We start from the raw sequence: 25,250 nt of genomic DNA, 5'->3' as shown, positions 1-25,250 counted from the left end.
AAACAGCAAACCAAGTTTGTTGATAATGAGGAACCAAACAAAGATGTAGTTTGTTTCGAATGTAAGAAAAAGGGACACATCAAACCAAATTGTCCTCTCCTGAAGAAGAAAAGAGGAAAAGCTGAAAAGTCTCGTAAAGCTCTCAAAGCCGAAACTTGGAGCGATACAGAGTGTGAAGAAAGTGATGAGGAATATGCCAACCTTTGTCTAATGGCACAATCAGACTCAGATTCTGGATCAGACTCTGACAGTGAATTTGAGGTAAGTGATTATAAAATCCCTGTCAAAGTCTCTAAATACATTGATGAACTATGTTTTAGTCTTAAAACTTCTCTAAAAAGGATTTCCGAACTTAAAAAGGAAAACTCAGTCTTAAAACAAAAGGAAAATATTTTAGAAGAAAAAGTGAAAAGTTTAGACTTGAATGTTTCTACTCTTAAGGAGAATGAAGATAAACTTTCAAAAGAAAATGCTTTCTTAAAAACTGACTTATCAAATATTTCAAAGAAATTTTCAATAGGGTCTGAAAAACTTGAAAAAGTTCTTTCAGTCAAAGACCTTACTTTAACAAGTCTGGTTTGGGTATGACAGCAGAAACAATTCCTTTGATTGATTTTCCAAAAGTAAAAGAAAGAATTAAGAAAAGACCATCAAAAGAGGCTTACAAAAATCATTTCAAGAAAGTCTTTGTAAAGTCTGTAGGTCGAAGTGCTCTAAGATGTTCAAAGTGTAAATCAAGATCATTTTGAAAAAGAGTGTTCTATGGTTTGGAAGCCTGTCAAGAAAGTATGGCCTAGTAATGCTTATTCTACTAACGTGAAAGGACCCAAGAAAATTTGGGTACCAAAGAAAGCTTGAGACTCTCTTTTGAATGCAGGTCTCTCAAAAAAGAAAATTAAGTGGTATCTTGACAGCGGATGTTCAAGACACATGACAGAGACTCAAAATGCTTCATAAAGCTTGTTCAAGTGAATGGTGGAAAAGTTTCATTTGGAGGAAACAGCAAAGGAAGCATTGTGGGATTTGGGATTTGGAACTGTGAAAATTGGAAATCTCACAATAAGCAATGTCTCTCTAGTGGAAGGACTCAACTACAATCTTCTAAGTATTAGCCAATTGTGTGATACTGGTTTCAAGATCTCCTTTCAAGAAGGCATATGTTCTAGAATTAGCAAAGACTCAACTCAGTCTTTCATGGGTCGAAGGCATGGAAATATCTACCTCCTTGATGTAAAACCAAATGAAGCACAATGTCTAATCTCAATTCAAGATGAAGCAGTCTTATGGCACGAAAGCTTGGCCATGTCAACATGAAACAATTAGCCAAAATCTCATCAAAGAAGCTTGTTCGAGGTCTACCTAAATTGCCATACCAAAAGTCTGATTCATGCACTCCATGCATTCTGGGAAAGCAAGTAAGAAATTCATTTAAGCAAATAAACCATGTCTCTACTAATCATGTACTACAGTTGCTTCATATGGATCTCTTAGGACCAACCGTAACCCGAGCATTGGAGGTAAGAAATATTGCCTAGTAATTGTGGATGATTACTCCCGCTTTACTTGGGTATACTTTCTTACAAGTAAGTCGAAACCTTTTCGTATTTTGAAAAATTTGCCAAAAAGGTTCAAAATGAAAAAGGATGTGCAATCTCAAGCATAAGAACAGATCATGGAAGTGAATTTGAAAATCAAGATTTTACGAAATTTTGTGATAAATCTGGTTTTAATCATATGTTTTCCTCTCCATATACTCCGAGCAAAATGGAGTTGTGGAAAGAAAGAATAGATCTCTTCAAGAAATGGCTAGAACACTTTTAATTGAAAGCAAAATTTCTTCACGATTTTGGGCTGAAGCTGTTTCAACAAAGCATGCTATATTATAAATAGAGTCTTTTAAGACCTATTTTAGAGAAAACCCCCTATGAATTGTTCAAAGGAAAAAAGCCTATTGTTTCATACTTTCATGTGTTTGGTTGCAAATGCTTTATGTTGAAAAATGCAAATGATCGAGTTGGTAAGTTTGAAGAAAGATCAGATGAAGGCATCTTCCTTGGATATTCTACATCAAGCAAAGCCTACGAGTCTATAACAAGAAAAGCCGGTCGGTGGAGGAATCAACGAATGTTAAATTCCAAGACTCAATGCAAGATGAATCCAGCCGGACTCGGTATGAAGAGTCGAACCTACCTGCACCTTCCAATGCTTACAACTCAAGAAGCATCTCGGTCTCGGAAGTCCAACATCAAGAAGCACATGAAGATTCAAACAAAGAAAGAGATCATCAACCAGGCGGAACAACCAAGAATCGGAAGCATAAATCCAGTCATCCTAAAGATCTCATTATTGGCGAAATCAATGAAGGAATCCGCTTTTGAGATCAAAAAGGCATGAAGAATCTAGTCTTTGTGGCTCTCATTTCTGAAATTGAACCAAAAAACATAGAAGAAGCTTTATCTAATGAAAGCTGGATCGAAGCTATGCAAGAAGAACTCAGACAATTCAACATCAATGATGTCTGGGAATTGACATCTAAACCAAAAGGTAAAACCGTTATTGGAACCAAATGGGTATTCGGGAACAAGATGAATGAAGAAGGAAAGTCGTACGAAACAAAGCAAGACTCGTGGCCAAAGGATATACGCAAGAAGAAGGAATAGACTATGATGAGACTTACGCTCCAAAGTAGCAAGGTTAGAAGCTATTCGTCTATTACTTGCGTTTGCTTGTTATAAAAATTTCAGGTTATTCCAAATGGACGTCAAAAGTGCATTCCTAAATGGATTCATCCATGAGGAAGTTTATGTGGAACAACCACCGGGTTTGAAGACCCAAAGAAGCGACTCGGTCTTGGACCGAAAAAGGCCTTGTATGGTTTAAAGCAAGCACCTGAGCTTGGTACGACAGACTAAGTAAGTTCTTATTACAGAATGGTTTTGTCAAAGGTAAAGTAGATACTACTTTGTTTATCAAAAAGGAAAGCAAAAGCTTTTTACTTGTTCAAATATATGTGGACGATATTATTTTTGGATCACCTAATGAAAGTCTATGCAAGAAATTTTCTAAGTCTATGCGGGATGAGTTTGAAATGAGTATGATGGGAGAGTTAACATTCTTTCTTGGACTTCAAGTGAAACAAATGAAGGAAGGAACTTTTATCCATCAAGAAAAATATGCGAATGATCTTGTCAAAAGGTTTGGATTGGAAAAGTGTAAAAAGACCGACATACCAATGTCATGTTCTCAGAAGATAGACAAGGATGAAGAAGGGAAGAAAGTAGATCAAAAGCATGACAGAGCATGATCGGTTCACTTCTTTATCTTATGCTTTCTAGACCCGATATTTTGTTGAGTGTTTGTATTTGTGCTAGGTTTCAATCGGATCCTAGAGAATCCCATCTCAAGTGCTGTAAAACGTGTTATCAAATATGTTGCCTCATCTTCAAGCATCGGTCTCGGTATCCCAAGAAGGGAGACTTTAATCTTCTAGGATACTCGGATGCAGATCTGGCCGGTTGCGAATCGATAGAAAAAGCACCTCCGGAACTTGTCAACTACTTGGAAACAGAACGGTGTCTTGGTTTTCGAGGAAGCAAAGCACCGTAGCTCTTTCAACGACGAAGCGAGTATGTAGCTCTTGGAAGCTGCTGTTCGCAAATTCTATGGATAAAACAACAGCTACAAGACTTTGGGATTGAAGACTCATGCACGTAAATCAGATGTGACAACACCGGTGCGATTAATCTCACCAAAAATCCAATCCTTCATTCAAGAGCAAAGCATATTGAGATTCGACATCACTTCATTAGAGATCATATTCAAAATGGAGAAATCTCGATTCAATTTGTTGATTCAAAGAGTCAACTAGCGGATATATTCACAAAGCCTTTGGAGAAAAATCAATTCGACTTTATCCGTTCAAGACTCAACATTTTGAAGCCCGAAGAAGTTAAAGTCTAGAGACTCACCAACTCTAAGACTCTAATCTTTCAGACTTTAAATCCTCGACTCGGACATTCGTGGCTATAGACCGTAAGTTGTATTTCATCTAAAAGGTACTAATTGTCATTTAGTTATATTAACTCGAAAAGGTACGATCTTTCGTTTAATAATTTTGGCAGTTATTGATTTTGAAAAGAAGTGATCGTTCACTTTCCTTGCACCGATTGAACTTCCTTTTTCAAAACTGAGTTATATATATACAGTTTTTTTTTCTTTTTCCCCAATCTTCAAAACCCTAAAAGGCACTCTCCTCCCGATACTGTTTCTACTGCTTGTTCGTCATTGAGAAAGTGGTCATTTTACTTGGGAAAGCAAGTGAAGGAATCTTCCAAACGACAAAGAAAGATGTCTTCTTCGAGGAAATCATCAAGAATCGCAAGCGGGGACCACAAAGAATGGAGAAGGGACCGACTCATTTCGATCTCACCGAGGAAGAAGACTTAACAAGTCAGCGACAAAGTCCGATTCGCTCTCATCCACGTCATTCATCGCCTCCCGCCCCACAAGGTGCAAGTCATAACTGGAAGAAGAGATAATCGAGGATGCCGACCAAAGTAAGAGTTCAAAAGCCCTCCTTTTTGTATAAACTTTATCGTGCGTTGAAAAGCACGGGTACTCCATGGAATTATATAGATGACTTCCTTAAGGACAAAAATTATGGGAATGAGTATCTTTTCTGAAGAAAATGGAGGAATGGGGAATTGCCCCGAAAGGAAAAGCAGAGGAAGCACTTGCGAACATTCCAAGTGATCCTCGTATGCCAGACAAAATTTAATTGAAGGGAATGATGATGACAGAATGTTCCTTGAATTTCAACCGAAAATGGGAGTGGCAGCAAAGGTGAAAGGAAATCGGATGGATTTGTTCAAATCCAAGGATCAAGAAAAAGTGTATTCCAGGCTGTTGAAAAGAGGGGTGATAAACCCTAGAAGTGTCGATTTTGACTTCCGGACGCCATCAACATAAACTTAAGAGAAAAGTTGAATTTGTTTCAACTTGAGAATTTTTGCTCTGACTCTACGGATGGGTATGCTCATTTGACTACTTATTTCTATTCAAATCTTAGCTTTCTGGATGCGCATAGAATATCATTTAGTGTTCGAGACAAAGTCTACGTGGTAGATGTGAATATGTTGGCTGATATAGTTGGAGTTGAACGAGGACGCTATCTACCAATCAAAGTCTCACCGCTCGCACTACTCGGAACCGGTCAAAGATAGGGACGCAGAGAAGAAAGTTACCTATTCTAGGATGAATGCCATCAACATTGTGCTTCATAAGATTGTGATCAACTGTCTTAGACCAAAGTCTACGTCAAAGACTTCGTGTCTCTTTCGAAGCAAAGTTGATGTATGCGATCAACACAGACGGAAGTTCTCTCTCCCGCACACTATTCTCTTCCATATGTACAAAGCAATGTCGAAAGACAAAGGACAATTGCCCATATCCTGGTCTGGTGACCAAGATCTTCAGACACATGAATATTGAACCACCTCAAACTCTTTGTGTTCAACCGTGTGATAAGATGGTGGTAGGTTTGAAGATGTTAACGAAGATGCGTCTGCAAGAACTTTCCAAGGCAATGGAGAAATTCAAAGTGAAATCTCCTGTTCAGTCTGCTTCAAAGAGAAAAGGAAAGGAGTTCGTTGGAGCCTCATCGAAAAAGAAGAGAAGAACTCTCATCCTGGAGGATGAAGATGAAGAGGATGAAGATCCTACGATCCATGCACTGATAAGAACCAGACGTTTTGTGTCTCAGCCGAGAGAATTTCAGAAGAACTAGAGAGAAGAAGAAGAACAGAGAGAGAAGGAGAAGGAAGCTGAAGAAGAGAAAGAAAAGTCCGCTGCTGAACTGGAGAGAAGGGAAATGGAGCATGATCATCACTCTTCCCCTTTGGATGTCCTAGAGACAGGGGGAGTTGGCGAGCAAGAAAGGTCTACACCTCATGCTGCAGATAGTGAAGGTCCAAGACAATCTCCAGCAGACCCAGAAGACTTTCAGGCTTCTCAATTGCCTGAAGAAGGTGATACGTCGACACCAAATCTGCAAGACTATACAGAAGTGCCATCATCTGAAAAAGCTCATGCCAGTGCGCAGACAGACAATTCTGCAGATTTTCATCGAATCATGGATATTCTTCTGGAAATGCGTGGCCAAATATATGCTCTGGAATGTGAAATTCAAGCAATGAAGAATGCTGGACAAGCATCTTCAGTCAGCCTGGAGGACAAGATGAAAGACCTCGCTCGCAAATTCAAGCCAATGCCAAAGGAGAGGAGGTAGCTCATCTAAGGGAGGACTTGAAGAGGCTGGAAGGCGTAGTCCGATCAATGGGAGAATTCCAGATCGTGCGCATTCCCAAGCAGACATGACTCCTTTCTCACCCTCTTTTTAATGATGACAAAAATGGGGAGAACCAATTTGAACAAACATCATTTTAAAACTTTATTTGACTTTTGTGTTTATTTTTGAGTATGACTTGAGAACTTGAGTGTTAGACTGAATTGGCTGTGGATTTTGATGCTTGACTGGTTGCATTTATATCAAGTATTGTTATATGGTATTACTCATGAAAGACTAACCAATTTGCTGTGGATGCAGAGTCTGGTTGTTTATTAATCTTTATGAGTTAGCCATATTGCTTGAGAAATGTTTTTGCAGGTCAAGGTTGTTCAAATCTACAAGAAAGTTTTGTCACCATCAAAAAGGGGGAGATTGTTGGAGAAATCTTTCTAGAATATTTTGAAGCTGACAAAACATTTCTATCAATCTAAGTCTGGATATCGATAGTTAAAGTCTCAAGACTTTATAGTCTCAAGACTTTGTAATCTCAAGACTCAAGACTCAAGACTCAAGATTATTCTCACTGATAGTCTTTCTAATCCAGTAGTGAAGGATATCCGAAGCCGAAGTATATGGTTGGGGATTCGATCCAATCCTCTGGAAAAGATCCCTTGGTTGGATAATCACTTCGGATTTTTTGATTCTTATCTAAGAACAATAGAAGATCCGATGGTCGACGAAACATTCTTGGAATGTTCTATTCTTGGAAACCAAAATCCTGATTGTATGGGCGAACGGATTGATGGGCTATCATCGATTCCTTAAATAGCTCGGATGATCTTCTTAATTGATTCCGTCCAACGGGTAGATTGAAGGAATTCCTTTGGTAAGTGCCAACGGCTATGATGGCATAAAGGAGTATAAAAGGAAGACGTTCTAATTGTTTTAAGTGTGTGATTGATAGAAAAATTCCAGAGTCTGAAGAACCTTGATTGTTAGTCAATACAGTTCGAGCGAAATTGTACACACAGAGAGTGTTTATACTTGGTGATACCTTGAGCGAGTGTAGTAGATCATCTACATCGAGAAATCAAGGAAGATCAACACTGTAACATCTCTTTGTTCATAGTGGAATCCAGCCAATCGGCTGTCGGTGCGAAGAGTGGACGTAGGCTTGAATCAAGCCGAACCACTATAAACCTCGTGTTTAATTCTCTCTTTCCTTTACTCAGTCTTACGATTGATTTTTTATCTGTTTAAGTATTGTGCAATCTTCAAGAAACTTTATAAACCTATTCACCCCCCTCTAGGTACTCGTACTAGCATTATCACAAAGAAGCCAATGAATCATGATCATGTGCTACTATAATATCTGAAGGAGGTTATGGGGCCTCCGAGATGGTCTCTTCAGCATCTTCCGACACGTGATGTGGCTTGTAAAAGGTATGCCAAAAGGGGCTGTGTTCCTTAACCTCTGCCCGAAGCCACAAGCCATAATACATGCTATCAATGCTTTTCATTGTACTATCATCGAAAGGAAATTATGGGCAATGCATTGCATAGTGTCCCAATTTGCCACAAGAATAGCAAAAGTGGGATAACAGTTCGTATCGAAAATCTAACCATCGGTTCTTCCCTTCCAACTTGATTAGAATCCCTGTTTTCAGAGGCTGATTGATGTCTAGTTCTACACGGGCCCTTACTGCTTTAAGGCTAGACCTATCTCTATGCTCTACTTTGACTTCTAATACCCTGCCAGTATGTCTAACTGCTTTGCTGATCATAGATTCAGTACATCGTTCAAGAGGTAGCCTAAAGACTTGAACCCAAAACGCATATGATTTAAAATCATAGCAATGCAACGGAGTATGCGGGACCAATGGTTTCAGAATGACCAAATGATTGGCAAATAACCAATGTCTATTTTCTAGAATTTTCTATTTTACTTCATCTGTTTTGAATCTCGCAATATAAAGACCGGCTTCGCCTTGTGATATTTCCACTTGATCAGTGCGCCACACCCTCTTCATAGTATTTTGAAAGCCTGAAAATTAACCGTTGGATCGGTTAGAATTTTACCTACTAAAATTAGTCGGCATTCCTCTATTTTGTTGCTAGGAGCCGCCTCGTCCCAAACTTCAATATGCTGCTCAGACTAGAGGCGGCCCATTCAACAACACAGGGCAGGAAGTCGAGCCTCCTCTTCATTACCAGAGCGGTCCATTTCATAGAACAAGCCAAAACGAAAACTAACTGGGTAGCAAATTTTGTTGCAAATCAACGATCCAGCAACGCATATAGAGCATGACTCCCCTTAATCGACCGCCGATTTGAGGAGGTAACTCGAGCTAGATCCCTTCTGCTCAGGTCGAAAGGGACATACAAGACTTGAAGAAATCCATTGAGGTAACAAACATGCAGGACAAAAATAAAGGAAAAGAGGGGGCGGAGAGTACGGAGGTTGGGAGGGATGTTCAGTTGGGTGAAAATCCATATCTTGAAAGGGTGATTTGGTGAAAGGAAGACGAAGTGACGGAATTGTGCAGAACTGGAAAGAGGGGTTAGGGTTTCATTTGAGAAAAAGAAACTACCAAATGATAGAGAAGAGCTCTCACCAGAGGGAGAGAAAACCCTCTGAACAGCTTTGTCATCTTGACTTGGAACAATAGTTGCCAAATAGACAAACTCTGTTTCGTCTCCTTTTAGAATCTTACAAATAGGAGAAGTTCTCATAGCTACGCAAGCTGAATGGTCTATCAACTAGTATGTCCCTACCAATGTTGATTGAGGTCCTATAGTATTCATTCCATTAGTGACTCAACAAAATACATCACTTGAGAATACTTTAGGGTTATGTTTAACTTAGCCGAACCCCATTCTGGTGCCTTAGACGAATGTACTACCTGTCATAGTGGAGGTCCCTAGAGTTGTAATGACTCCAGCTAGGGAGTACGACCAATTGCAACAGTTGAGCATTTAGCAACAAGTACCTCAAATGAGGGCTCCTAATGTTCAACAACAAGTTCCTAATGTCCAACCCTAGGTGCTTCCAAATTTTCAATCTCAAATGTTGCAACAAGTTCTTCCTCTTATTTAGATGAATATTCTCAATCCACAAATAAACTTAGCAACTATAATCCAACCACAACCACAATTTTATGGACCTCAATAGCAATACCTTCAAGTGCCTCAGCAAAATAGGAACCTAGTATTGCAACCCAACTATGCTGTACATCAGTTCCCAGGGTTCCCTCATATGGCTCCAATTCAAAATAAGCCAATAGTCGAACTAGCATTAAGAGGATACGGCAATGATGTTGATTGCTTGGCCAATGTTTATAGAAAGCTATATCTGGATTGGATGGATACTATATCATATCTGAGAAGTTTCAAAATGTCCGAGTTTACTCTGTTCACTAGTGAAGAGGATTAGTTGACATTTGAGCATATTAGTTGTTTCTTGACACAATGCAGAGATGCGGCACATGTAGATCATTAGAAGCTAAGGTTGTTCTCTTTATCATTATCAAAAATTCCTTTAATCGGTATACAGTATTGCCACAAAACTCAATTAATTCATGGGATCAAATGGAAAGATTATTCCATTCCCAATTCCAAATAGCTATCCCAGATCGGTTAGTAGCTAACTTGTCAACCATAAAATAGCTACATGGCAAATCAGTCACCAATTTATTTCTAGGTTTAAGAGAGCCAGATATAAATGCCCAATCCTCTTACTTAAGAGAACCTTTACAGATCTTGCTTTAATGGTTTGAAGTTTGAAATCTGAGAAAGAATGTTGGGGGATCCATACTTCGATATATTTTAGATGTCCACCATAGCCACTAAGCATTAGAGCTTTCTTAAGGAAAAACACAGGAAGCATGGTAGACAAATTGATATTAATTGGGCCAATTCTACAAAAAATAGATGAAGAACTAGAGCAAGTGGACATAGCAGAAGTGGTTGTTGCTAAAATGGTTATTGATAAACCACATATTTGTCAGGCATTAAAACTAGTTAGAATAAACGAAAAGTCTAGCGTCATGCTTAAAGCAAAGGAGCCCATTTACTACTCCTTCAATGCCAATAAAATTGAAGAGATAATCAATCTAATACTAGCTGATGGCAAATAAGATTGACAGAAGGGCAGAGCATACCTACTAAAGAAGAATTGGTAAGAAAGAAATATTGAAAGTGGCATCACTCATGGAGTCACAATACCAATGATTGTGTAGTCTTTTCAAAAGAACATTCAGGATGCAATCAAGCAAGGAAAAATAAAATTTGCTAATGACAAAAATAAAGCTCCTATGGAAGTCAATGTGGACCCATTCCCTGTCTTGACTAGAATGATATCATCGAGGGTCTAATCCAAATCCAAAAGTTACTAGCAACCTTCTATGCAAGATGTAAGCAAATAATCCGACAAGAAGAATATAATCCAGAGCGTTAGAATCATCAATTTAGCCAAAGAGTTACTAATGGGGTATACAATCCGAGTTTGACGACCCAATTCCGAAAAGAATCAATTCTAAATAAGCTAGCCTATCCTAGAAAGCATCGTGCTTATCAAAAGAGAAGAGTTGCTTTGTGAGACTTTGAATTTGGGAAATATCGAGGTCCTCAATTGTGCTCAAGGTGTAAGTAGCTAGTTTAGCAGCAAAAACACTACTCTAAGGGGTATGACAATCAACATGATGCTTTGGTCATCGGCAAGGTACAAAATTCGGGTAGCTTTAACCAAAGATAGCCTATTTTATTTGAAACAGGACCTTTTAAGAAATTTTGCACCCATCAAGTGATTGATAAGTCATTCAAATGAAGATATGAGAGGCAGATCCTACCATTAGAACTTTGGGAGAACATTGTAGAAAGTATGACTATATCAGTTATGGTCCACTACCTATTCACCCTTGAGGAGTCAGTCCATCTGGATGGGGATCAGAGTTCAATGAAGAAAATATGAAGTCGATCGCTAATTATTGCCATCAATGAACTTTAAAGATACCCCATAATCCGCCTGTTGACAAATGGTATAAGGTTGATAGGGTTCAACCCATAAGGAACAGCTTGACACGAATACAGAAAAGAAGAATGCAAAGAAATAAGAAGATGCATTTGCTCCAAAAGCAACTTGACCAGGTTCGTATTACTCAGGTCAAGCCTAATTTTATGGCGATTGATAAACCAAAGAAAATCAAGGCTAAAAACCTAGTCTAGAGGATTAAGCAAAATGATAATAATATAACTCCTAACCAAGGTGAAAGATTGGCCATAAAAGGGTTGTTGTCAAGATCGGTATCATTATTGAGGTCATGCATGGCGTAAGCAAAACTTCCTTGTAAATTTTGCATAGTCCTACTTGGTATGAAATTATGTGAGGAAATCCTTTTAGATGAAAAAGAAGGGGCAAAGTTTTATTTTGATAATGAGGAAGTAATGGAATTTGAGAAGTCTCTTACACAGAGTTAGAATCACTTAAGGCCATTAAATATTAATGCCAGGATTAATGGTCGGCTGATATCTCGAGTGCAAGTTGATGAAGGGTCTACCTTCAATCTCATCTCTTATCATTTCTATAAGAAAATAGGGAGGATAGACAATGAGATTATCCTATTGAACATCCAGTTGTCAAACTTTATTAGCGATATCTCAAGAGTCAAAGGAATATTCGTTGCTGATTTGACTATAGGCTCCAAGACTTTTGGAACTTTTTTTTTTTTGTGTGGTCAACGTTGATGCATCATACAATTTATTATTAGGAAAGGATTGGATTCATGATAACTAATATGTACCATCAACTCTTCATCAGATGTTGGCATTCTAGAATGGTGACAGGGTAGAGTATTTAAAGCAAATACTAAGCCACGAGTGGCTTAGTTACAGGCGTCACAAACAATAACGGGATGCCAAGGGATATCGGAGGACAATATCTACGTGAGCAAACCCCCATTGGCAGATCCCAATAGAATTGCATTTTGCCATTTCGACAAAGGAAAACTTGAGTGGGTCTCAAAAAATCAACTAGTGGTGAAATTTCATGAGGTTGTCTATAGAGAACCTTATGTTATCAAAAGACCTCATTAGGAGGTACTCGACCTATTGGGCCAAACTAACAAAGCAAGATGCCCAAACTATTGAAAGAATTCTAGAGTTCAATGATTCGCCTATCAAGGATGATTTGGTAATTAAAGCTCAAGACCCATTGGAAGAGGTTAATTTTGGCACAGACCTCGATCGATGCCCTATATATGTAAGTGCGTTACTTGATAATGAATTCAAAGTCCAATTAGTAGATTTGTTAAGGAAGTACAAAAATTGCTTTGCTTAGGATTACTATGAAATGCCTGGATTGGGTAGAGATATAGTTGAGCAACAACTACCAATAAAAAAGGGCTTCAGGCAGCATAAACAACCCCGGGATGGTTTACATCAAAGGTTATGCAAAAAGTTAGAGAAGAAATTGAAAGATTGCTCGCGGTAGGCTTTATAAGAACAGCATAGTACATCAAGTGACTCTCAAATATTGTTCCAATAAAAAAGAAGAACGGGAAGCTCAAAGTGTGTATAGATTTTCGCGATCTAAATGCAGCTACACTGAAAGATGAATACCAAATGCTAATGGCTGACATGCTAGTCGAATATCCATAAGACGGCATTTAGGTGTCCAGGAGCAATTGGCACCTTTGAATGGTTGGTCATGCCTTTTGGACTAAAGAATGTAAGCATTACATACCAGAGAATAATGAATTTTATTTTCGTGAGATGATTGGTGATTTCATGGGGGTTTATATTGATGACATCATTGTTAAATTGAACCAAGTAAGTCAGTTACTTTATTTAGAGCAGGCCTTTGTTAAGATGTAGAAGTTTAAATTAAAGATGAACCCTTTGAAATGTGCTCTCGGAGTTAGGACTAGTAATTTTCTAGGATTCTTGGTTGATCGAAGATGAATCCAAATAAATAAAAATAAGGCTAAGGCAATTCTAGAGTTAACATCGCCAACTACCAAGAAACAACTTCAAATGATATTAGGAAAGATAAATTTCTTACATCGATTTCTTGCTAACCTATTAGGAAAGATTGAAGTATTTTCCCCGTTATTGAAGCTTAAAAATCAAGTGAAGTTCGTGTAGAAAGTATCAATATGCGTTCGATCAAATAAAGGAATATCTCATCAACTCTCTAGTTTTGATGCCACCCAAGGCACGTAGACCGTTGAAGCTATATTTGTCATCCACTGATATTACAATTGGATGCATGCTGGCACAAAAAAAAAAAAAAAAATATGAGTGGAAAGAATAAGTAATTTATTATTTGAGTCGAATGCTGAATGATGCAGAGATAAAATACACAGGTTTAGAGAAATTGTGCTTATCATTGCTTATACTAAGTTACATCATTATATGCTACCGGTTACAATATATGTAATATGTTAAATAGACGAAATCAAATACAAGTTAACCCGACCAATAATAAAGGGTCGAATGGCCAAATGGACATTTATACTTTCAGAAACTAGCCTAGCCTACATCTCACTTAAAGGCGTAAAGGGACAAGTAGTAGCAAATTTTATTACAGAATATCCAGGCATCCAAAATGAAAATCATATAGAATGGTGTGTCCAGATAGTTCCTTGGACCGTGTATTTTGATGGGTCGAGTGTTCTTAGGTCAATAGGAGCTGGAATTTTAATAGTTTCTCCCCCATGAACATAGGTCCAAAATGATGTTTAAGCTTGACTTTGGCTATTCAAATAATCAAGATGAATACGAGGCATTAATTGTTGATTTAAATAATTTGGCTGACATGAAGGTATGATTTATTAAGGTAATAGGCGACTCCTAATTGGTTATAAAATGGTTGTCCAGGGAATACTGGTGCATTAATGAAAATATCATTTCTCATCATATGTTTGCTAAACGTCTCTTGTCTCGAAAGTTCTCCATAAGAGATTTATGAGAGGCAACCCATATTTTAAATATTAGGATCTATAGAGATAGATTGAGATCAATAGATTGAGATCAATGATTGGCCTTTCATAATCTACGTACATAGACAAAGTATCGACACGTTTCAACATGCAAGATTCCAAAATAGAATTATTACCTATTAGGCATAGAATAGGTCTTTTTCAAAGATATATGTCCAAATACTCCTAAGGAAAGAGAGTGAATGGCAAAAGTTCCTTATGCGTTAGCCATTGGTAGTATAATGCATGCTATGCTATGTACAAGATCGAATATTGCACATGCTATTGACATTACTAGCATATATCAGTCTGATCCAAGAGAAGGGCACTAGATAACAGTCAAGACTATCCTTAAGTACTTGAGAAGGACTAAAGATTTATTCTTGATAAATGGAAAATGAGAGTTTAAAGTTGAAGCATGTATTGATTCTGATTTTCAATCAGATTATAATAATTATAAGTTTACATTTGGATTTGTCTTTACACTCAATGTTGATGCAAACTGAGTATAACTGCTAATTCCACTACTGAGACAGAGTATATAACTGCTTTTGAAGCGACGAAGGGAACAACTTGAATGAAGAAGTTCATTTCAGAACTTGGAGTGGTTCCTTTCATTGAGGAGTTGATTACATTGTTTTGTAACAACAATGGAACAATGGCTTAGGCTAAGGAACCAAGGTTTCACAAAAAATCCAAGCATATTCAAAGACGCTTCCATCTCATTAGAGAAATCGTTCAGAGAGATAACGGATCCCTTCACTAAAGCATTACCTTGGTCTTCATTTGGGAGACACCATAACATGATGGGTTTGAGGCACAATGTGACACCTAGAACGTCATCCATGACACGTGTTTATTATAATATTATTCTCTTTTAGTATGTGTGTTCATAAAATTCTAAATGCAAGTAAACGTGTCGAACAAGTAATATAATGGTAAGAAAAAGTATCATCCCATGAAGATAGATGATTAATAAACTAATTAAATATTAAAATAGATTAATTCTAAAATTTATCTAACGGATCAAAATATAATTGAAAATAAATTAAAAACAAAATTTGGAGACTAAGTACAGTAAATCAATCAGATAAATATGTTAGATCGTCCAATTTCACCATAACCACTAGATATGAATTTTAGATTGTTGTGAGTACAAGAACAATATCAAACATGTAATAGCAAAATTTCATAATCTATTTACTATCATATCTCTAGGTATAGCAAACTTATTTAATTTATTAATCTACTATATCTCTATGTGAATTAAAATAAACATAAGTGCATTAAGAACTATTAATATTCCCGACTTACAATAAGCAATTATATATTATCACTTCCCAGTCGCAAACATGCATATCAGATCATTCGAGTGGTGGCTAGTCATTCAAAAGCATTATGCACAATAATATATAACTCACATGAATGAAATCAATTGCAAAACATAAAAATCATGAAATTCACATCATCATGGTTAGGTTATATCGTAGCCCTAACAAAAGAAAATTAGAACATAGTAAAAGAAAAAATATAAATATAAATCAAACCCAACATCTTGAATCAAAGAACAAGAATTTTGTCACAACTTTTGTCTTCTCTTCAAAATACTTGAAAAACTCTTAGAATAATGAAAAATGATCTAACAAAAACCTAACTGCTCTCTCAGACTCTCAATGTTCTCCTATTTATAGGATATATCCAAGATCATTCTCTCCAAGCAATTGCGCATAAAATTAGGGAGTAAATTAGAGGATCTTTGATTTGATATCTATCTTCCAACGCTTGAAAATAATATTATGGAACAAAATCAACGATTCATTGATTTGATATCCATCTTCTACTGCTTTTTGATATGAATTCTTGATTTTTGCCATTCTTTTCCTTATCTTCTCCATATCTCATTATTCTACATAAATAAGGAAAATTTGAATAATCATAAGGAAGTCCAAATATTTTCTCATAGATTTTACATTATTTGTTGCCTAAAATAGGTAAACTAACTCTATTTTTATAGAGTTATCAAACCCCCAAACTTAACATTTTGCTAGTCCTTGAGCAAAATCAAGACATAACACATACTCAAGCTAACAACCTCCTCCATGACATCTTTTCATAATTGCTCAAATTCACAATTCAAAGAAAAACACAAATTTCATCCAAACATTGAAATTGATTTATAAGTTAAGACCAATTCTAACTATGTAATCCAAGTGTGTGTGTGTGAGTCCTCATTTCTTTCGAATTGTATGCAATCCAGATAAATTCACAATAATATGTAACCTCTAAAAAGTTCTCAATAATTATGACAAAATCTCATAGGTTTGCTTTTCATTCATCTCTCCACTAATGTAAGCTAATTATCCAACCAAAAATCAATAGGACGTTTCTCAGTTTGTAATGTAAGGCTGGGCTAAATGTGAGATAACGGTAATTTTAAACTTAAATTACCCATCAACACGTTGATTTCTAGGATCTAATTAAAGCCAATGTCACTATCCAATTTCACTCCTTCAAGATAATTTTTCTACCACCATATATCATCATTCCTTTTTTTTTTCTCTTTTTTTTTGTGAATTGCTTTATAATGGAGTTTCTCCCAAAATCCCTCCTAATATAACATAAAAATTTCCAACCCGTTGAGTATCCAAAAGGCCACTCAAGTGAAAGTTGGATTAGGAACCATAAAAGCAATTTTTTTTTTTTATAATATACCCCAAAAAACCATAGCAATCACTTTTTTTTCTTTTTCATAATCCATCCTTTCTCTCAAACTTCTATTAAGCTCAAATAATTTTTTATCCCAAAAAAAATCAACATTGTTCATAGGGCATAGGACAATGATATAATTTGATAACGGCTAGACTAAATATATATATATATACGGGTGTTAATGAAAAATTGGGTAATTATGACTTAACGGGGTGACTAGGGATAAATAAACAAGATTAGTTTGAAAGGCTCAATCGATCTGAAAATTGCCTAAATCATTTTCTCAATTAGATGTAACTTAGGATTTCACATCAAGATAAAATCAAACAAATTCTAAGATTTGGGTGAAATCTAAGAAAATCATATACTTCACATGAATGTTCTATAAATTTACACATAGTCAAGAATTAAGGACTTTTAGTGCTCAATAAGTAGATCAACGTAATCAGAATTAAAATTAACTCACACATCAATTGCAAACTTAAATAAAATTTAAATTTTTCTAAGAATCATAAAAATTCATAACAATGAATGCAATGATGATAGACAAAAAAAAATAGATTTAGCCAAAAATTTTGTCTCCCCACCAAACTTGAATGAAGCAAAGTCCTCAATGCGAAAAATAGAAATAGGAAGAAGAAAACACCCTTAATTGTAGGATAAGTTCATAGATGACCTTGATGATTAAACTTTTGAAAGATGATCCCTAAAAAAAAAAAAAAAAAAACTGGATAAAACAGAGAAAGTTAATCTTTTTATGCAAAAAGTGAACTTAAAAATAAATGAAAAAAAACATAATTAAAATGCTTGGATTGCCTCCCAAGAAATGCTTGCCTTATAGTTTTCAGCCAAACTATCTCAGATGTCGCTATTCTGGAGGATGAAGTTCAATTGTGGTCTTCTGCTTGTTGTAACCACCTTCAAAGTAGGACTTCAAACGTCGATCGTTCACCTTGGGTTGCCTCCCAAGAAATGCTTGTTGTACCCTCAGTGTCATGCACAACTTCAACTATTATGTATGGCAATACTTATGTAACTGTGAAAGGACCAAACCATCAAGACCGCAACTTTCCTAGAAAATGTTTAAGATGAGAGTTATAAAGTAAGACTTTTTAACCAATTTTGAACTCTCTTCTGAATATGTGCTTGTCGTGCCATCTTTTTGTACGCTCCTTGTACAACGTAGAATTTTCATAGGCTTCATTGCGAAATTCCTCCAATTCATTCAATTGCAATAATCTTTTTTCACCTACAGACTACATGTCAAAATTCAAAAATTTCAATGCTCAATATACTTTATGCTCTAATTATACTGGTAAGTGACAAGACTTCCCAAACACTGGCCTAAAATGAGACATCCCAATTGGAGTTTTTAACGCTATCCAATAGGCCCAAAGTGCATTATCAAGTTTTATTAACCAATCATTCCTAAAGGCATTCACGGTTTTTTCTAAAATTCTCTTGATTTCCTATTTGAAACCTCTACTTGACCACTAGTCTGAGGATGATAAGGGGTTGCAACCTAAACAGTTTTTTCTTCAAGAATTTGACCACAACCTTAGTATTATTTGTTAGCAATGCTACAACTTCTACCCGTTTAAACACATACTCCACAGCCACTAAAATGTATAAATTTCCATAAGAATGTGTAAAGAGTCCCTTGAAATCAATACCATAAATATCAAATAATTCACACACAATAATGTTATTTAAAAGCATCTAATTTTTTCTTGAAATATTTCCAGTTTTCTAACACCTATCACATGAAGCTACGTGGAAGCATGCATCTTTAAAAAATGTGGGCCAATAAAATCCAGATTATAAAATCTTAGCCGCAGTTTTGGTGGCACCAAAATGGCCACATGTCTCTCCATCATGACAATGATGTATAATGTTTGCCTTCTCTTCGTTTGGAACACATCTCCTTATGATCTGGTCCGCACTACTTTAAACAAGAAAGGTTCTTCCCAAAAATAATTTTTAACATTAGAAAAGAATTTTTTTTTCTTCTGTTGATATGATAATTCAGGAAGACGAACATTACTTACAAAATAATTTACAAAGTCTGCATACTAGGGAATTTTTGTGGACTTGATGGAAAAAAATTTCTCATCAGGAAACTCTTCCAAAATTAGTCTTACCTCTTCCTTTAAATTTGGAATTCTTGATAAGTGATCTGCAATTAGATTTTTAGTCATCTTCTTATCTTTGATTTCCAAATCAAATTCTTGTAGCAATAGAATCCACCTAATCAACTGGAATTTTGATTCTTTCTTTTCAAGTAGATACTTAAGAGTAGAATGGTCAGAACAAACTATAACTTCTGAGCCAATTAAATAAGAACGAAATTTATTAAAAGAAAAAACTACCGACAAAAGTTCCTTTTTTGTTGTTGATAATTCAATTGTGCACCTGAGAAGGTTTGACTGGTATAGTATATGATTCAAAAAACTTTATTCTTCCTTAGTCCCAAAATAGCTCCTATTGCAGAATCGCTATTATCACATATCAATTCAATTGGTGCAAACATTAACTTCTCCTTTAAAGTGTTAAAAGCCCGCATGCATTCAACAGAAAAATTAAAATGAGCCATTTTTTCCAAAAGATTAGAAAGAGGTTTAGCAATTTTTTAAAAATCTTTTATAAACCACTTGTAAAATCCTGCATGCCCCTAAAATCCTCTTACAAGTTCCATAGATGTTGGGGGAGGGAATTTTGCAATAACCTCCACTTTTGCTCGATCAACTTCTATTCCGTTTCTAGAAATTGTATGCCCAAGCACTATCCATTCCTGCACCACAAAGTGATACTTCTCCCAATTCAAAACAATGTTAGTCTCCTCACATTTTTGTAAGACCAAAGCTGAATTATTTAAACAATAATCAAATTATAAGCTAAAAACAGAAAAATCATCCATGAAAATCTCAATATATTTTTCAACCATACCAAAAAATAGCCATCATGCATCTCTGAAAAGTAGCCAATGCATTACAAAGACCAAAAGGCATTCTTCTAAAAGAAAAGGTACCATAGGGACAAGTGAAAGTAGTTTTCTCTTGATCTTTTGATGCAATAGAAATCTAATTATACCCCGAATATCCATCAAGAAAGCAATAAAACTCATGCTCCACAAGTCTTTCCAACATCTTATCAATAAATGGTAAAGGAAAGTGATATTTTCTAGTGGCGTCATTCAATTTTCTATAATCCATACACACATGCCACCCAATAACTGTTCTAGTTGGAATCAATTCATTGTTGTCGTTTTTTCTGAACAGTCATACCGCCTTTCTTTGGCACAACTTGTACAGGATTTACCCAGGAACTATCAAAGATAGAATAGATGATACCTACATCAAGTAACTTAATTACCTCAACTTTCACTATTTCTTGCATCTTTGGGTTCAAACGCCTCTGAGGTTGGATAGTGGATTTATATTGTTCCTCCATCAAAATTTTGTGCATGCAAATTGAAGGACTAATTCCCTTGATATCAGCTACTTTCCATCCAATTGCACCCTTATACTCTCTTAATACTCTAAGCAGTTTCTCCTCCATCAAATTTGTCTAAGAAGAAGATATAATTATCGGTAAAGAAAAAACTATCTAAATAAGCATATTTCAAATGAGAAAGTAAGGGTTTGAGTTCAAGAATTGGAGGCTCTTCAATTAATGGTTTAAACTTTGTTATGTATTGTCCCAACTCCACAAATTTAATTTCTTTTTGCCTTGAATATGGCAGAATTGCCTCCATGAAATTTGTGTACTCCTTTATCTCCTCATTTTGAATATCTTTGTCCCTTGGTCGAATTAGACGTGCTTCAAGTGGATCTTTAAAAATATTTTCCTAAAAACCTTATTCACCAACTTGTCAACTATCTCAACTCTAAAATAAGAATTATCATTAGATAGATATTTTATTGCTTTAAAAATATTAAATGAAACAAGATCATCTTAAATTCTAAGAATCAATTTCCCTTATTGTACATCAATAAGAGCTCTTCTTGTTACTAAAAAAGGCCGACCTAAGATAAGTGGTAACTCAAAATCTTCATCAATGTCAAGAATTATGAACTCTGCAAGGAAAAATAAATTTGTCAACTTTTACCAAAACTACCTCTCGAATATTTAATTGATCGATCAGCTAGTTGAAGTGACACTGTGGTTGCTTTTACCTCGTCCAATCTTAATTTCTTGAAAATTGAATAAGGCATCAAATTAATACTTGCATCTAAATCACATAATGCTTTTTCAAAATAAGAATCCCTAATAGTGTAAGGAATAGTAAAACTCCCTAGACATTTTAATTTCGGAGGTAATTTGTTGTGTAAGATGGCTGAATACTCCTCATTTAACTTCACAGTTTCATAATCCTCCAATTTTCTTTTGTTTACCAAAATATCCTTAAAAAATTTCACATAACTAGGCATTTGCGCTAAGGCAAAAGGAATGTTAATGTGCAATTTTTTAAATACATCAAGAAATTTTGAAAATTGCTTATCTATTTTGTGCTGCTGGAGTCGTTGAGGGAATGGAATTGGTAGCACATATGGCTTGGGATTATCTGAAAAAATTTTACTCTTGCTTGTCTCATTTGATTGTTTATTGATTACATCTTCCTTGTCTCTGAAAATCGCCTGCTTGACATCTTCTTCTCCCACTTGTTTACCATTTCTTAGGGTTATAGCCTTTATGTTTTCGATTGGATTTTTCTCTATATAGCTTGGCAAAGAATCCCGTTGTCTCCTTGACATCATGCTTGCTAATTGACCCACTTGCATCTCCAGATTCTGATTGAAGCCTTTTGGTTTTGAAATCTCACATCCATCCTTTTGATGAAGCCATGAGTCGTGTTAGCAAGTTTGGTAACTATATCTTCCAAATTTGACTTTGTCTCTTCTAATTGTTTGAATCCCGGTGGTCTTGTCACATTCTAATTATTCCATGAAAAATTTGGATAATTGCGTCATCCCGGATTGTACATGTTGGAGTAGGGATTATTCTGTGACCTGTTAAAATTCCCAACAAAATTAGAATTTTCACTAAATTGTTTAAAAATATTACCTACTTGACACTCTGTGCCAACTGACCTCCACCACAAAAATCACATGTCAAATTCTAAATTTTCATGGCTAAAACACTCATATTATCAAGCTTTTTGTTGAGTGCTTCAAATTGTGCAGCAATTATAGCAAAAGCATCCACTTCGTGAACTCCGCTAGCTTTTCGTATTGTAATCTCTCAGTAGGCCACTGATAACTATTGGACGCCATGGCTTCTTCTGGTGTTTTATTATTTAGAGTTCCCCCTACAGCTACATAAATCATATAACAAAGATTTGTACTAGAGCCATTATAAAAAGTTTGGACCTGCATCTATACAGGTAGTCTGTGATGTGGGCATCTCCTAAGAAATTCTTTGAATCTCTCCCATGCTTCATATAATGATTCATTATCCATCCGCATAAAATTACTAATATCGTTACGCATCTTCGCAGACTTTGCAAGTGGAAAGAACTTATCGAGAAATTTCTTAGCCATATCATTCCATGAAGTGATTCATCCTGTAGGAAGAAAAGAAAGCCAACTCTTAGTTTTGTCTCTAAGAGAGAATGAAAATAAATAGCATCATTTGTAACTCAATTATATTTAATGGTGTCACAGATTTCAAGAAAAGCATTGATGTGAGCATTTGGATCATCACTTAGTAGCCCACTGAATTGCACTGATTATTGAAGCATCTGAAGGAGCGACATCTTGACCTTAAAGTTGTTTGCTTGAATTGTAGGTCTTCTAATACTTAATGTGGTTCGGCATAATCTCTTAAGAGTCTATGTAGATTTTCATTTTCAGCGTCTGCCATCTTCTTAGCGTGATTTCTATATTCTCTCAGTCGCCTTTTGAATGTATGCTCAATTTCTGGATCAAGCTCAGCAAGTTTCCCTTGTTGGCTACATGTCATAAACCGATGTAGACCCTGAAAAATAAAACAAAACAAAAGCTAGATTAAACTTAGAATTATATGATATCAATATTAATTAGTATTAAACAAACGATCCCCAACAACGGCTCCAAAAACTTGTTTGTAAAATTCTAAACGCAAGTGAACGTGTCGAACAAGTAATATAATGATAAGAAAGAATATTGTCCCACAAAGATTGATGATTAATAAACTAATTAAATACTAAAATAGATTAATTATAAAATTTATCTAATAGATCAAAATATAATTGAAAATAAATTAAAAATAAAATTTGGAGATTAAATGTAGTAAATCAATTAGATAAATATGTTAGAGCGTCCGATTTTATCTAACCACTAGATATGAATTTCATATTGTTGTTGGTACAAGAACGATATCAAACATGTGATATCAAAATTTCCTAATCTATTTACTATCATATCTATAGGTATAGCAAACCTATTTAGTTTATTAATCCACTATATCTCTATGTGAATTAAAATAAACATAAGTGCATTAAAAACTTTGAATATTCACAACTTCCAATGAGTCTTTTGGATCACCTTATTACCGAAAACTACACAAATAACGCGGTATATATATATATATATATATATATATATATATATATCCACATTTAATTCATGGTTATATATCATAATAAACAATTGCATATTATCACTTCTCAGTCTCAAAGTCTCAAACATGCACATCAGATTATTCAAGTGGTGGCCAATTACTCAAAAGCATTATGCACAATAATATATAACTTCCATGAATGAAATCAATTGCAAAACATAAAAATCATGAAATTCACATCATCATGGTTAGGCTACATCATAGCCCTAACAAAAGAAAATTAGAACATAGTAGAAGAAATAAAAATATAAATCAAACCCAGCATCTTGAATCAAATAACAAGAATTCAGTCACCACTTTTGTCTTCTTTTCAAAATACTTAAAAAAACTCTCAGAACAATGAAAAACAATCTAACAAAAACCTAGCTGCTCCCTTAGGCTCTCAATATTCTCCTATTTATAGGATATATCCAAGATCATTATCTCCGAGCAATTGTGCATAAAATTATGGAGTAAATCAGAGGATCTTTGATTTGATATATATCTCCCGATGCTTGCAAATAACATTAAGGAACGAAATCAAGGATTCACTGATTTGATATCCATCTTCCACTGCTTTTTTATTTGAATTCCTGATTTTTGCCATTCTTTTCCTTATCTTCTCCATATCTCATCATTCTGCATAAACAAGAAAAATTCGAATAATCAAAAGAAAATCCAAATATTTTATCATAGATATTGCATTATTTGTTGCCTAAAATAGGTAAAATAACTCTATTTTTATAGAGTTATCAATGTGAAAGTGTAATCAAACATTTTCCAAATCCCTTTACAAAGAAAACAGTACAAATATAACTAATGTACTTATACTTCTTTTGTTGATACGACATTTTAAGTTCACAACTTTACTACATTGCCAGCAAAATACAAAAGTCTAGATAGGGGTTAGGGAGACCTATTTTTATAATACACTCCAAAAATCTGGCTGTACAACTGTCCAGATTTAATTCATGGATCGATAACATCTTCCTCTATTGCGTCACACCTATATATTATTCCAAACTCAAGTTCAAACATGCTTTTATAAAGACCTTCATAAAGCATGGAACTTCATATTTAAAAGGTTGAGGGGTATACATCCTACACATCTAAAAGAAAAAAGAAAAAGAAAAAGAACCAAAATCCAGTAAATGAAATTTATAGTTTTAAGTTAGAAAAATTTTCTTACCACTTCACTTGGTACACACAAAGTGAATGCATAATAATTTAGTAAGTGTTATAAAACATGAGTAGACTTTACCTTTCACATTTTCACATATCACAATAGTCATCATCCAACAATACTTCCATCCAAAATCATACCTATGGCACACCATGTTTATACATTTTATTTATTATTACTTCTACATTTTAACACTCCCAAGGCATCCCAACTCACGGACATCCCAACTTATGGGGCATCTCAACTTCGAGGCATCCTGCACTATTCGTCCACGGGACATCCCAACTCATGGGGTATTTCGACTCCCAAGACATCCCGAAACACTCATTGGGGTATTTTGACTCATAGGGCATCGTCACATCACTATATGGGTAATAAAATCATCTTAATCTCATGCAAGTCATGACATATGCACATCCACCCACGGGACATCCCAACTCATGGGGCATCTTGACTCCTAAGGCATCCCAAAACACTCCTCAGGGCATTCCGACTCACAAGGCATCATCACACATTA

The 25,250-nt window shown here is 35.5% G+C and overlaps 1 non-coding gene across 1 annotated transcript; it reads left to right on the top strand.

The window, feature by feature from the left end:
• The first annotated feature begins 22,356 nt into the window (after positions 1-22,356).
• LOC120289098 lies at positions 22,357-22,460 on the top strand. Its single transcript, XR_005547054.1, has one exon. It is a non-coding gene; the product is annotated as a small nucleolar RNA R71 (small nucleolar RNA).
• The last annotated feature ends 2,790 nt before the right edge of the window (positions 22,461-25,250 follow it).

The sequence above is a fragment of the Eucalyptus grandis genome, chromosome 1 (genome assembly GCF_016545825.1).
Source record: "Eucalyptus grandis isolate ANBG69807.140 chromosome 1, ASM1654582v1, whole genome shotgun sequence".
NCBI lineage: Eukaryota > Viridiplantae > Streptophyta > Magnoliopsida > Myrtales > Myrtaceae > Eucalyptus > Eucalyptus grandis.
The sequence above is the reverse complement of the archived record's forward strand: the minus strand, read 5'-3'. Positions and strand labels throughout refer to the sequence as shown.